This window comes from Myotis brandtii, unplaced genomic scaffold, assembly GCF_000412655.1.
Source record: "Myotis brandtii unplaced genomic scaffold, ASM41265v1 scaffold79, whole genome shotgun sequence".
Taxonomy (NCBI): Eukaryota; Metazoa; Chordata; class Mammalia; order Chiroptera; family Vespertilionidae; genus Myotis; species Myotis brandtii.
In genome coordinates this window covers 6,935,962-6,951,614 of record NW_005371173.1, presented here as the reverse complement: position 1 = coordinate 6,951,614, position 15,653 = coordinate 6,935,962, and the positions used below count along the sequence as shown (strand labels likewise).

Sequence of the window (15,653 nt, the reverse complement as noted above, 5' to 3'; positions counted from 1 at the left end):
GTTCCCGCCCTACACCTCCTCGCCCCCTGAAACCATTTTACAGAGAGCACCTTGCAGCTGAATACAGAGATGCTCTTCCTAGGTACTCACCCAGGAGCACCCTCACTATACACCACCTGTTACTATGGTTCTTCTCCAGTTGACTCTGCAGCCTCTGAATTGTGCCAAGGCATTTGCCATTGGATTCCGACTCATTTTCTGGATGTTTTCGTTTGCTGGTCTCATTTGCTTTAGCATATTGACTCCTCACTTCTCTCTATTCTGCTGCCCACCAGCTGAAGCAATTCTCCAGCCAATCTTATGCAGGAAATGCTTCATCACGTAGGCAAACTTCTTCCCTCTCCCTTTCCCTGGGTGCTGAAAAGAGCCTAATGCAGGCACTCATAATTCAAGCACATTTTGTTTCCTAGTCCTATTCTTCTGAATTGTTCCAAATTTGAAATGAGATTGTTTAGGATTATATAGAGAGTGAAATGTAAGTCAATTATAGATGATTGGGATGAATAAGCAGATTCATTCCTTTAATATTGGGACAAATTTTTCCCAGGCATCATCTGCTTCCTATTCCATATCTCCCTTACAATATCATGATTTTGAGCCTTATGTAAAGACCCTGTAAAGCTGAGTGAGTGACAAGTGATCATTTGTGAAAAATCAGAGGAGGAAAATATTTATTTTTCTAATGATCTGATTTTTCTCTCCACTTGCCATTTATCGTCTGGTTTTACCTTAGTCCAAATACTGAGTAAATAATTTAGGGAGCAAAAAATTTTTATTTCAAGTGTTTAAAAATATATGCTATTTTAAAAATTATGCATATAAGGCAAAGTCTGAAATTTTAAGCAACATCGGCACTCACCAATATTAAAGGAATGAATCTGCTTATTCATCCTAATCATCTATAATTGACTTACATTTCACTCTCTATATAATCCTAAACAATCTCATTTCAAATTTGGAACAATTCAGAAGAATAGGACTAGGAAACAAAATGTGCTTGAATTATGAGTGCCTGCATTAGGCTCTTTTCAGCACCCAGGGAAAGGGAGAGGGAAGAAGTTTGCCTACGTGATGAAGCATTTCCTGCATAAGATTGGCTGGAGAATTGCTTCAGCTGGTGGGCAGCAGAATAGAGAGAAGTGAGGAGTCAATATGCTAAAGCAAATGAGACCAGCAAACGAAAACATCATTGCAAATTTTAACATTCAGCCATAAGTAAAGGTTATTTTTATTGCTATTGAATGAATTTTAAATTATTTCTAATAAGCCCGAAGATAGAAGCAATAATTCCCCTTCAGCTCCAGAACACGAATTTTAATGCTTAAAATAATAGAATGACAGTAACATTGAATAAGCAGAAAGTGACATTTTTGAAAGGCGATATCTGGGAACAAAGGTTAGGCATGGCTTTCAGTCAGGCCCAGATGATCTGTTTTTCACAGTTAATTTTGGAAAGCTACTATGTTCCTTGTCAACCTAGCCTTCTGAAATAAAATTTTCCTTATTTTAAAAAAGTGTAGCCCTGGCAGGTGTAATTCAATTGATTGGAATGTTGTCACCTGCACCAAGAATTTGTGGGTTCATTTCCAGGTCAAGGCACATACCTAGGTTTCAGGTTTGCTCCCTAGTCATGGTGCCTAAGAGAGTCAACCAGTCAATCAATGTTCCCTCTCAAACATCTCTCTCTCTCCCTCCCCCCTCTCTCTCTCTCTAAAATCAATTAAAATATATCCTCAGGTGAGGATTTTAAAAAAGTGTAATTCAAAACTAGACTCTTGTATCTGTGGATGTTCTTGAGCCAAGAAGCGATAAGAGACAAAACACAGTAATCACCATACTGTTGTTTGCGTCTATGAGTTTGTTTGTTTTTTGCTTAATCCCTTCACCTTTTCACCCTTCCTCCCAACACACTCCCCAGTCCTTTATATCTTTAAAAACAAAGGAAAAAGGCTATGGTTACATTATTTTGATCTCATTATATAGCATAAAGTATTATTTTAAAAGGTTTTCTCTGCCCACGCAATGATGGTGGAACCACAGCTTTTAGCTCTATTTATAAAGGTATATTGAAAGAGATCATTCAAATCAGGAAATAGATTCCAGTGGAGAGAAGTAAGGTCCACACTGTTGGATACTAGAACTGGCTGATTCTGGAAAGTGAGAGACACGTTTCCCACTTTTCAGCAGAATTGTGCTCACAATAACTTGTTTCACAACTCACGATTCCAAGGGTCTCAGGGATGTTTTCATTTTCACAGTCACAAGTCCCACAATGCCATCTGCAAAATAGTTTCTTTTTCTTTTTTTAAATGAAAGTGTTTGTAAAAGGATGGAACTTGCAGATGCCCTTAGTCTATTACAGAAGGAACAAGAAAGTGTGATAATTGGGTTTGCAGTTGTAGGACTTTTGTTTTTGTCCTGGACCTAGTGACAATATAAACAGAGAACTCACATCAAAGTTTGGGTGGAAACAAGGTAAGACATGGAATGTGCTTAACAATGTGGTTTTAAAGTCCAGTGGGACTGAAAAAGTCTTGGCTTGAGCTAGAAAACATGATTATCTCTTCTTTGCCTCAGTCAAGCTGTAAAATTTGGCAAATTATTATGGAGTATACTTTTATTGATATTCACTTTTATCATATAGACAGTAAGAAACTTTAATTAGAACCACTGTGTTTTGAATTACTCATCTCAATAGTTATAAAATGAATTTTGAGTTTTATAACCAACATTTTGAAAAAATGAATTAAAATAGGTTAGAAAATATGAGTGCATGTCATGTGATAAGGGTAAATGTTTCTTGAAATAATATTAATTTACAAGTATAGAGATATTTCTAGGTCTCGCATATCTCTTATTGCAGGTTATGATGAGGAATGTTTGAACAATCCTAAAGCAGAAAAATCTGTGGTTGATAGTCTTCTGCAAGCTCCATCCATTCTTCCCCTCTCTGCACGTGCATACTTTTCCATCCCTCCAGTGGTAGAGTCTATTTCTTCTCCCTTCAGTTTGGCAGCTTTCACTTTCCCCCAAAGGAAGCCAGGCACCATGAAAGAAGTCTGCCTACTCTGAGATCACCAAGCTGTGGGGAAACCCCAGATAACCATGGAAAAGAACAACAAAAACAAAACAAACAAACAAAAAAACCCTCAGTCACCTGGCTGGCGTGGCTCAGTGGTTGAGTGTCGACCTATAAACCAGGAGGTCAAGGTTTGATTCCTGGTCAGGGCACATTCCTGGGTTGCAAGCTCAATCCCCAGTGTGGGGCATGCAGGAGGCAGCCGATTGATGATTCTCTCTCATCGATATTTCTATCTCTCTCTCCCTCTCTGAAATCAATGAAAATATATTTTAAAAAGTCACACCTCAATCAATCATGAAAATGAAACTGCAGCATATGACCCCAGTTAAGTTGAAACAGTCACCCTCCACCTGTCTGGGACTCTCAGGTGACCGAGCAGACACTTTTGATCAGTAACATGTCATCCCCACCATACTGTACTAAATTCTTAACCCACAGAATTATGAACAAATATGATCATTGATTTTGTGTCTCTAAATTTGGGGGTAGTTTGTAATTCGTGTATACCCATCTGAAACTGGTGGTGGCAGGTTGGTGCTCCCATAAAAAAAAAAATCTAAAACTTGTGCTTTGACTTTGGGGCTGGGCGGTGGCAGAAGCCTGAAAGACAACGAGGACACTACTGGTGGTGGCAGGTTGGTGCTCCCATAAAAAAAAAATCTAAAACTTGTGCTTTGACTTTGGGACTGGGCGGTGGCAGAAGCCTGAAAGACAGCGAGGACAGTTTGGAGGCAGAAATTTGATGAGGAAATTGCTATGATCAGAAGCTGAAAAGGAGAGCTATGTCATACTTCATTAAGAAAAAAACAGGCAAGACAATTATCTGTGTACTGTAGAGACTGTAAATGTACCCAATGAAATTGTGGACCCAACTAAGGAGGGTTCTGGAAGAATGTGAGTGTGTTCGCTGGCTTGTTTGAGCCATGCATGATAAAGGATTGCAAGATAGAAAGGGGGATTAATGGAGCAGCTATTCAGTTCTCAAGCAAAAATGAAAGGAAATAGTTTCAACACAGGACTTGCCATGAAGCCTTCTCTGAGCAGCTAAAGGTTTTCAAAGTGAAAAATAGCCACATGACAAGGGTCAAATCCAGAGCTCAGCCAGTAAAATGTAATCTTGGAGTAATAATCAAGCTAAGGGTATGGCTATTAGAGACCTTATTGAGAACTCTGACTTTTAAGAATCTAACAAATGTTCCCCAACACCCTGACCACAATCCTAAGAAGAGACAGGTCTGACTCAACATAATTTCTGTTTCTGTCTTTTGTCTAATGAAAAACAGAGTATAATTTGACTCACAGGAAAACCACAAAAATTATAAAAGGGCTTTGGCAACTTTGACTAAAAGGGGCAGAAAAGGTTCAAATTTAAATTTTAAAAAAGCCTTTGGGCCCCTTTCAAGGGCTGGAAAAGAACTAAGAAAAATCCTCAGATTCAGCTCAGATACAGGTCATTCCTTATGGCCAAGAAAGGATAGCTTGGAGAGCAGATCTAAGATCTCAGAGAGCAAAGCCAAGAGCCACAAAGAATCAAAACTAGGAAGCAGAACTGAGCCTTAATCAGTAAATATTCTCTGTCCTTGCAATAGGCAGAACTGGGTACAGGTGTGCAAATGAGCTGGTGACTTCTACAGTGGGGCCTTGACTTACGAGTTTAATTCGTTCCGAGACCGAGCTCGTTAAGGAGCTCGTTAACTCAAATTACTCTGTCAACTCAATGCAAAAAATGGGCCGCGAGACAGCTGGTATCTCAAAAAACTCCTTAGTCAGGACACTCGTAAGTCAAGGCCCCACTGTATGTGCCTCCCTGATCTCCAGCCCCCACTTTGAACTGTACATTGCAGTTTTCCTGTTCCTGACCCACTAGTCTATGTCAGATTTGCAGAGCAGGTAAATTGTACTTTTAGTTCAAACACCTTTGCCACAGAAGCCTTGTGGCACATGAGCATGATTTAGATGATGAAATACCAGATGTTAAGCTGATGTTGTAATGCAAAGAGACATGTCCACAAAGGGTGACAGTATTGTGCTTGTTGGAAATATTGTGGCTAGGAACCAAATTGTGATAGACAGTCTTTGAAGAAAGCCACCCTCAAATTTTTCCCTCCTGGTATGCATGCTAGCTCTCAATAGATAGAGTCTATCTTGCTCTCCTCAAATCAGGGATGGCCTTGACCAATAGAATGTGGCATAAGTGATACTGAGTCTTATACTTAAGAGAACTGACAGCTTTCACTCCTTTTATCTTCAAAGCCAATTGCCAAGATCTCTTAGACCAACATCCTATGATGAAGCTCAACTTAGTCATCTGAAGAGGCCATATGGTGGTTAAAGGCAGCCCAGACACATAAGTGAAGACTTCTTGGAACTTCCAACTAATCCAACTACCAGCTGAATGCAGCCAAATAAGAGACCTCAACCAATGTCACACAGATTGGAAGAGTCACCCATACAAGACAAGTCAACTCACAGAATGATAAGAAATAATAAATTGTTGCTGTTTTAAAACCAAAGCATTTGGGGCTGGTTTATTACACAGCAATAGATAGCTGGAAAAAAAAATCCCCAAATTAATTTCCTGTTTTCCTGGATATCTCATAGAAAATGCCATTGTTATTTTCATAGAGCTACAGTGTGCACCCCAAGGAAACAGAAAGCATCCTTCCAGAATGGAGAAATTAAGGAAGTAAGATTGCCTTCTGAGTATTATAAAATCACCCCAGGATGACTCAGAGAAGAGATATAAAAAAAGAGTACGTACTTTCTAGTCAAAAAGACTGAATTGAAAGCAGGTAAAAAATATTAACATATGTAAAGGAAGAAAAACCAGGGGGGAGCTTTCCAGCTCAGAGACTCAGAGCAAAACATGATCCCACTCCCAGCAGTGCCCAGAGGATATGGTCCTCTGTTATAAGTCAGTTGTGCAGGACCCCGCATGCTAGTAGAGCCTGAAGCCTCTACATATATGATTCTTATGAATTCGTTTTCTAAGTTCAGATCCACCAAAAAACCTTCTATTGATTGATTGATAGATTGATTGGTTGAGTTGTAGAGAGAGGGGAAGGAGAGGGAGAGAGAGAAAGAGAAATATCAATGTGAGAGGGAAACATTGATCAGGTGCCTCCTGCATGCCCCCTATCATGAATGGAGCCCACAACGCAGGCATGTGCCCTGACTGGAGAATCAAACCTTCAGTGCACTGGACTATGCCCAACCAACTAAGCCGCACTGGCCAGGGCAAGAAATCTTTTAATAATTTTCCAAAATATTATACATGTCTTCTGTATGAATATTTTCATTAGAAACAAGCAAAGTAGAATTCAATTTTATATACTGCTTTGATCTGAATGTTTGCATCCCTCCCAAATTCACAGGGGCATTGGGGAAGTGATTAGATCATAAGGGTATGGCCCTCATGAATGAATTAATTCTCTAATAAAAGAGACTCCAAGAGCTTCCTATTCCCTCCACCATGTGAAGACACAGTGAGATGTCAACAATTTAAAGCCTGGAAGCAAACTCTCATCAGAACCCAACTGTGCTGGCACCCTGATCTAGGACTTCCAACTTCCAGAATTGTAAGAAATAAATTTCTGTTGTATATAAGTTACCCAGTATGTGGTATTCTGTTATAGCAGCCCAAATAGACCAAGACCTGTGCCCATCTCTTTTGAGCTGGTTATTGTGACATCTTAGATACTCTAGATACCTGATGAGATGTAGTTTCTGAGGTTATAGATTGAAGGCCAGTCCTGTACCAGGGCAAATTCACCACAGCAACACCATCTCATGGGAGCCTGTCTGGGAAAGTAGCAAGCATTCCTAAGGAGACACAGCCCTTTGTTCACAATGTTTATTATAATGTCTAGTTTGATATTTCCATGCCAAGGCAGTATCATATTTCCAGATCGCTCCCCTCCTGCACTGGTGGGATTCTCTTTAGACATTGTAAAGGACAGAAATAGTAGCTGGGCTGTGGGAATTTCCTTGACTACACTCAGATTCCACCTGCCATTACATAATTTATGTAAGTCTAGAAGGAGTAGGGAAAATATCTGGAGGTAATGTGTCTATCAAGCAGAGAAATGTTGTGCAGGGATGATCCCTACTGGTCAATGTGTTAAAATATTAGGTTCCACAAATGACAAAAAAATATTTGTTTGACCAAACTTTAGTCAGGGTTCTGAACCTTCCTGTAGGCCCATCAGTGTAAAATCCACTCTTAGCAATAACCTTGCTAAGTAAGTTTAACCAGAAACCCTCACCCTCTCTATCTGATCACCTTCTATATCTGATCCAGGTCTTCTTGCTCCACCATCCCACTGGTGATGTCTGATCACACTGGCATGTCTTCAGCAAGGATCCCATTAAGTTGGTTTAGCCAGAACCCCCATACCTCTGATGTTTCCTTTTAGTAATTTTCTTCTACTGATCCCCTCCTGTTGCTTGGCTATAAATCCCCATTTGCTCATCCTGTATTTGGAATTGAGCCATTTCTATACTGAGATGTATTTTTCCCTATAGCAATTGTCCTAAATAAAATATGTTTTTACTGCTTTATGATATAGCTCTATTTTTTGTATGATATTGGTAAACTATAACTAGCTGGCTTCTTTGTAGCACTCACATAAGCATAAAAGTCACTTCTTTGGACAAGTCTTTCATGACCACCCAGTTTGCTTTTATTACACTGGGCATTTCTCTTGTCTGTTTCTCAATTGCTTTATGTAAGCTTCTAGGTGCCAGTGTATATATTTTCCCCACTTGAGAGCAGTGGTTTCCTGTTTGTTTTTATCTTTGCTAAATTATCTGTATAAAGTGACTAGAAACTCATAAATATTCATTCACTGTCCAGTGAATTGGTAGACCTTTGCATTCTCTGAGTCAGCATTCAGTATTTCAGATATCCTCCAGTGACTATAAAGAGTCAAGAGCATACCCATAATTTGCCATTTCTGTAGGCATTATTTGAATTAAGAGGGAGGAAAATGATGAGGCATCTGAGGGATAATAACAAGAGAAATGAAGGTAAGGGTGAGAGAGGGGTCAATGGACTAATTTTCAACATTACTCATGAGTTGACATTGAGGCAGGTTAAATATTTTACCTGCCAAAAAAGAAGTCCAGAAAAATTAACTGAGGCATTAAATGGTCCTCTTTTAAGTTCCCTCACACTAAGGAAGTATCCAAGGGGGACATGAAGGAACACAGGGCAGACAGAATTCACAAGTTAGATCCTGCAAGGTATAACACGTAAGGTTTCATGACTTTGTAAACATTATCCTAGACCATTAATTTTGAGGTTATAACAATTATTTACTGAAAAAAAGAGAACATTTTTGTTGTTGCTGATGCAAAGCTTAATAGAGCAAAGCCATTTAAAACAATGTCACAAGTGTAGGAAATAAGAAACAAACGTACCTTAAAACTTTATACCCTCATCCTTGGTGTGTGTGAAACAGACACCATACTGGGATGTCTCTGTGGTAGTGAAGAACTACTATAGTAGCGTGCAAGACATCCTATCACAGCCAAACATAATCTCCATGCTTTTCTCCCTTGGCATTCTTCATACTCTTTCTTCTGGCCAATCCAAACCACCACCGTTTCCCACACTTCTCAGATGTGTATGTGTTCAGACTTTGCTCTGACACTTTCCTCTCCTCTTCCATCATCTGACTGAAACAAAAAACCTCCCCAGCCTTAAAGGCCCTATTAAGGTGTCACTGCTTCCTTTCCTCATAGTTTTCTTTTTATTTCATTTGTGCTTCATTTCTTTCTTTCTTGTAACCTTCCTTGTTTCCTATCTTGTCCTTGGTTATCAGCGTCTCTCTTTATTAAAGACTATATGGCAGAATCGGCTCATCTTTCTAAAACCCCAAACAAACTTAATAGAGAAAGTTGTTCCCAATAGGCATTTGTTCAGTAATTACTATATATAATTGCCTATAAACAATAAACTACCAATGCATAATGATTTACATTTTTCGATGCTTTCTAATATATTCCTTCAGATTTTTTTCCTTCTCTCCATTTTCCTTTTTTAATGTATTTTACTATTCCAGAAAGGAAGGGAGAGGGAGAGAGAGATAGAAATATCAATGACGAGAAAAAATCATTGATTGGTTGCCACCTGCACGCCCCCCACTGGGGATCAAGCCCACAACCTGGACATGTGCCCTTGACCGGAATGGAACCCAGGACCCTTCAGTCTGCAGGCCAACGCTCTATCCACTGAGCCAAACTGGCTAGTGCTCTTCTCTCCATTTTCAATGTTTTTCTTTTTAAATGAAAATTGATCTCTGTAGAGTCTTTAGCAATACTTAATCTTAAAGACTAGCTTTATTTAGGAAAATAACCTAAATAAAGTTATATGTCTACAGTACTACAAGTTCCCCAAACTTAGAACTCTCTTGGTTTTATCTCTGTGTACCAATCACCTCCACCTAGTGGTCAATCAAATGATACTTAGGAAGTCCAAGCCAGGGAAAGCAATATACTTATTTAAACCTTAGAGATAGTTGAGTTATTAAACCACTGGCTATAACTCTTTCTCCCTTTGCACAAATTTTAAATCCATCAGTACATAGTAGCTATCGCTCACAGCATCACTACCTACAGAGAAAGGAAATTACCAAATAAGCTAATTTTCTGAGTCATGAGGGGAAAACATTTGACAACAAAAAAAGTAACCATGGAAAATGCAGGATGCTGAGCACCCAACAGAAGCTCATTTAATTTGGATTCTACCCAGGAGGATATTATGTTGACGGAAAGTAAGTTGGGAGAAAAATCCGATTAACGATTGGAACATTTCTCCTGTCCCTGAGCAGTCAGGTCTGTAGAAGCTGGATCCCTGCAGTGCCTTAGATCCTGTCTACTGGGGATTATCCCCTGTAAGTTTGTCCTGGTGGAGCTATAAAGATAGAAATGTTTGTGATCTTTTAAAGTATTTGAGAACACAGAGGAAGCAGCATGGAATTACAGAGCCAGAAAACATTTCATTCAGCTTCATTGAGGTTGTGTTGATGTGGGCTTACATCTTCTCTGATGGAAATACAGTAATAATAATAGTAATAGTAGTAATAAAAATAATAATCTACACTAATAAAAGAGAAACATGCAAATTGGTGTCACTCCACTACACCCACAAGCCAATCGGGATGAGTATGCAAATTAACCCAACAAAGATGGTGGTTAATTTGCATATGCAGGCATGGAGTGAAGACTGAAGGCTCCAGCCCGAGTGAAGACTGAAGATGACTGAAGACTGAAGATGACTGAAGACTGAAGAGGGTGCCAGCAGCCAGAGGAAGGAAGGCCTATTGCATGAATCTCTTCATGCAACGGGCCTTTAGTCCTATATAATAAAAGGCTAATATGCAAATAGACTAAACAACCAAACAACCAGTAGAAATGACGTGCGCTGACTACCAGGGGGTGCACACGGAACATGGTGGGCTTCAGCAGCAGGCGGCAGAGCGCAGAACATGGTGGGCATTGGCTGCTGCGGGATGGTGGAGCAGGTGAGCAGGGGTGCCAGACCAAGGTGGGGTGCCAGTCACTGTCATCGGGGTGAGCCTCTGGTGGTTACTGAAAATTCTTTGCTGCCATGCACCGTGGTTCCGCCTAGCACTCGCACCTGCTGTGGGTGCTGGCCCCGCTCACACCTGTTGCCGGTGCCGGAGCCACTATTTGCACCCGCTGCCAGGGCCCAGCACCAGTCCCAATTGCTTGGCACTGTCAGAGGGTGCAATTGGGGCCGGCAGTGGGAGCTGTGGCAGTGGGAGCAGGGCTGCCGGCAGACAGGGGACCAGAGGTCGTGGTGGGAGGGGCCAGGCGGGGGTGCGGAGGATGGGCTGAGACCTGCCCCTGTGCCCACTGCAGCCTTGTGGCCCACAGTTCCTTTCAAAGGTGCACAAATTCATGCACTGACCCCCTAGTAGTAATAATAATAGCTACCATGTATGGAATACATTACTTTTTGGAGATTATTTCATTTAATCCCCACAATATCCCTATGAGTTAATACTACTATAAATCCCATTCTATAAGCATTTTAATTACATTATAGAGAAATTAAATTATTTGTTTATGTGGTAGAAGCTGGCTTTGAACCCAGGTGATCTGACTCTGGTAGCCATATTATCAAAGAATTAATTTGTCTTTATAGACGGTGCTTATTTGTTTTACAAATATATAGTAAGGATGTTTTACCTATTAAAAAAAAAACACACACACACACACACATTACTCATGTTCTTCCATGGGTCAAATTAGCCTAAATTTCAATCCCGATTTATTAGCTATATAACCATGGGAAGGTAAACTCTAACCTTTTTAAGTCTCTTTGAACTCAACTGTTTAATGGGTATAATGATGCTTATTCACAGGATGTCATGAGGATTTAAAAGACACTACACATGAAGTATTTGAGTACTACCTGGGCCACAGAAAGGGCTTAATATGTTAAAGCAATATCATTATCAATTATTATTAGTATTCATAAAAAATATCTCTATGTTGGAAGACAGGCAATGAAAGCATAAGCTTTCACACATACTTAACATTTAATACTAGCTATAAAAATTAATGGTGCCAATGCTAGAGACCATACCAGTACTGGGGAATTATAAAATGAGTGATTGCCTAAATATACATAGATTTTATGTTCACTGAACTATGAGATCAATATTTCAATTTCCTTTTGTATTAAGTTTGTATCCTATGTATAGCCACATAATAAAATTTATTTTGAAAGATGGCAATCTTCCTTTAAAATTATATAGGCTTTGGAATTTTCTGAATATTAACATTTCAGTGTTGGCATTCTTTGTTTCTTATCAGCTTACGTTGGAAAAAAAAAGATTATTTTCCTTAGGTGAGTTTTAATTTTAAAATACAATTAAAATCAAAACAAAAGAGAAAATGAAAGATGTAGATCACAGCATATGTATGCCAAGGCAGAAAACTCAACAGATTAACTCCCTTTTTTCCAAACCTTAAGTTTTGCCAAATGACATTTGGGGGTTATTTTCTAGGCTTCTCAAATTTAGGAAAAGTGTGACTAGATTAAAAAGAGAGAGAGAGAGAGAGAGAGAGAGAGAGAGAGAGAGAGAGAGAATATTTCCAGAACATGAGGTGGCTCATCTTAAAGATATCCTTAAGTTTTATGCCATATGAATGTAATGAACATTTAGAGTTTTTAAATGTTTTTTATGTTTATGTGATTGGATATTATAGCAATCCCATTATGCTTGTATAATGTACCCTCCATTTTTTTGTAGAGCATGCTTGGAAAGGGAAAGGATTTCCTTTTATTTGAACACAATTTGTACTTAGTCCTAATAATACTATAAATCGTCTTTAGTAAGCTATGTAGATTCCATTTATCTCTAAATTCAGATGAGGAAAATGCCCCCATCAAAGCCAGGGTAGTTTGAACCTCACTGACCAGGAGGAATAGACACTGATCTTTTGGTTCTGAGTTCTTTGAGAATACAAGCAAAGCATCACTGGACAATGAGAGAGCATAGCTTAACTTTTGAACCTAAGGCCTCAGGTCAGCTTTGCTCTTTTTCTTTCTCATATTATTCGGCAGTTCTTTTTAACCCACAGGCATTTCAGAGATGGGGTTCTGAACAGGCAGGCCCATGGGTGGGCCACATGAGCAATCCTGGAGCCTTCCTTACCTTGCATGAATTCATGAGCCAGTTAAGACTTAGCCTTTTATTATTCAAGCAGTAGGAAAATGCAGAGGTTACTATTTGGCTTCAGTTTTAAACCTAAGTTTGTTTTCCTTTTTTTATAATAAAAGTCATTAGGATGACATGAATTCTGAGCCAAAAATGTAAACATACTAGAGGTTATCCAGCCTATATTTCCCTAGATTATTCCCTACAAGTATTTTCCTACTCAGACCTGAAACATCTACCTCAACATCAGCTTGGAATCTTAACCTAACAGTTAATCTTAAACGTGCAGACATTTTGAGTAACAAAAATGGGAATGTAGATAAATGCTCTAAACCTAACCTCAAAGTATATTTTCAAATTTAAATTTCTATTTCTATGTGTATACACATACTCCTGTATGTAAATACATAGGAAGGTGTATATATACACACACACACACATACATACACACACACACATATACATACACACATGTATGGATATGTATATACAAACATAAAATGTATAGCATATGTATTATGTACACATTCATATATCTGTCTATTTCCTACACACCCAGAAATCCCCTGCTTTGTGATAATAAAATGGTTAGAATGCCTGATCAGACCCTTCATACATAAAGTTGTAATTACTATAATCAATTAGCTCTGACCATATCATGAACCCACTCCTCCACCTCTGCTCAAAACCTGGCAAGGCTTCCTCATAATTACTAGAAAAAATAAGGTCTTCCATCATGAGGCTCAAATCTCTTTTTTTCAGCCACATCTTACAATACTCATCCCTTTGATAACTCTGTGATTCCAGAAGCTTCTCTTTCAGTGATTCAGACCAAAAAAGCAATTTTCCAGACCCCTTCACACTCCTCATCGCCTCCTAGTTAACCTTAGGTCTTGGTTTAATTTTCATTCAGGGATCTCTTTCCCGGAAATTCAATCTAAAAATATTCTCCCCTGGCACCCTCCCCTTTTTTGTGGCACCATTTCTAGGGGCATGTGTACTGGTGTGACTAATTGTTGAATGTCCTTCTCCTCCCCTAGATTAGAAAATCACATTTGTCTTCCTCAGTTTTGAAGCCCCAGCTCCAAGCACAGTGCGTGTTTTCAAATACAATTAGAATGTTGCAGTTACAAATAAAAGGATTCAAACTTTCATATTGCTCATTCATTCTGAACACCTTTATTAATTTCATTTCAGAAATATTTTGCAATGAAGCTAAATGGGTTGACCCTGTCTGACCATCAGACATCTTATCTGTGATTCACGTAGAAAAAACTCATCGTAGTATGAAAAGCAGCAAAAGCTTGTCATCATTAAAATAGGAGATAAGATGCAGTCCTAGTTCACTCAAGCCAAGCTGGTAGTTCAGGCAGAGAAAGTAACTACAAAAAAACCTTGGTGCTGGAAATGTACAAGCAGGCAGGCCACAGGAGGGGACTCTAATCTTAACAGGAACAAGGTTTGGGGTGTGTCCTGGGTGCTCTGCAGGTTCAAACTATACAGAACAAGCATACAAGGTAATTGGGAACAGAACTGCCTCTTCCATCTCCCCAACTCTGAATGTCCTCAAGTAAATTTGCTCCCATAATGCTTTTCAAATAGCAGAAAGGCCCACACAGGGCAGACAAACTGTTCTCTGCCAATAGGAACGTCAGGTGTTACCTTGGAGATAAGGATCCTTTGCAATCAAACCCATGTCCTAAAAACATCAGATAATCACCCTACAATACACAGTGCTTAGATCAGAAAATAAGAGCTTTCCAATGGCCTACAGCCGCCAAGCTGCTTGAAACAAAACCCCAAATTCCTGAGTCCTGGAGATCATTGAGACATTGGATGCATATGGTAATGCTCTTAGAATGAGTAGGAAACCACAGGAAAATTTTCTCGTTTTATTTCTATGTATTTCTGTAAACAGATTCGAATGGGAAGATTGTTTTCCTCATTCATGTATCATTTGTCATACACCCACGCAAAGCAATGAGAGACTGTTCTTTCCCCCAGTGAATTTACCATTGAAAGGAGAACCAAAACACATGCAATTTCTAACTATTTACCAACAAGTGAGACTCACGACTGACAAAACAAGTAGGAAAAAGCACCAGTAACCCACATGTCCACCCCCACTCCTTCCCGCCCATCTGAACTACTGCAACCAAGAGAGGAAGGACTTCCAATTTGGACCAGACTGTTTGAATTCCGAAAATAAAATTAGACTGCAAAGGGTTAACAGGACTAAGGAAGGGAATAAATCAGTAAAACCCCTTAACTAAGTGCCAGGCGGGTAGTTAATCACCTTAACTACGAACAATCACGCTTAAGCTACATAATCTTTACTTAGGATAATCTCCTTCAGTTACTTCCTTGTAGGTGAACTGAACAGTAGAGTAGTGACCTTGGAATGGAGATAACAAACACCCTAAACTTTGGAATAGAATGGATGGGATTAAAATCAACAGAACTAGATGGAGATGGGATTTGCCAAGGGAGGACCCAAAACATACCATGATGTGATTATAGGGGCATGCTTATAGGATCAAATGGTATAAATACAGATGTCACAGGAGAACAGAGAGAGAACCTGACTATGCTGCTGATCTGAACGCTGCCTCCATGTCATTCCTTCTTCGCCGACTCTGTCCACACCTTTGGGAACCCCTGGACCTGCTGGGGCTGGACCCCGGCATCTCAAGAGCGGCAGGGGGCAGAACAGAAAGGAAGCCCTCGTGGTCGCCCTGCAGTTTCTCTGGCTTGTTCTCGCCGTTCTGGGCCTAGAGGCGACGGGATCAGAAGGTGAGAGAAGCGCGGAGCACTCGGCGTGAGGAAGCATCTGGGAGCCTCTGCGGCGGCGCCAGGTCACCGAAGCCCCCTGCCGC

The 15,653-nt window shown here is 39.8% G+C and overlaps 1 protein-coding gene across 4 annotated transcripts in view; it reads right to left on the bottom strand.

Annotated features, from left to right (window-relative positions):
- Positions 1-15,653, bottom strand: part of NYAP2 (neuronal tyrosine-phosphorylated phosphoinositide-3-kinase adaptor 2) — a 216,146-nt gene that overhangs the window by 81,319 nt on the left and 119,174 nt on the right. The gene's annotated exons all lie outside the window — the stretch shown is intronic.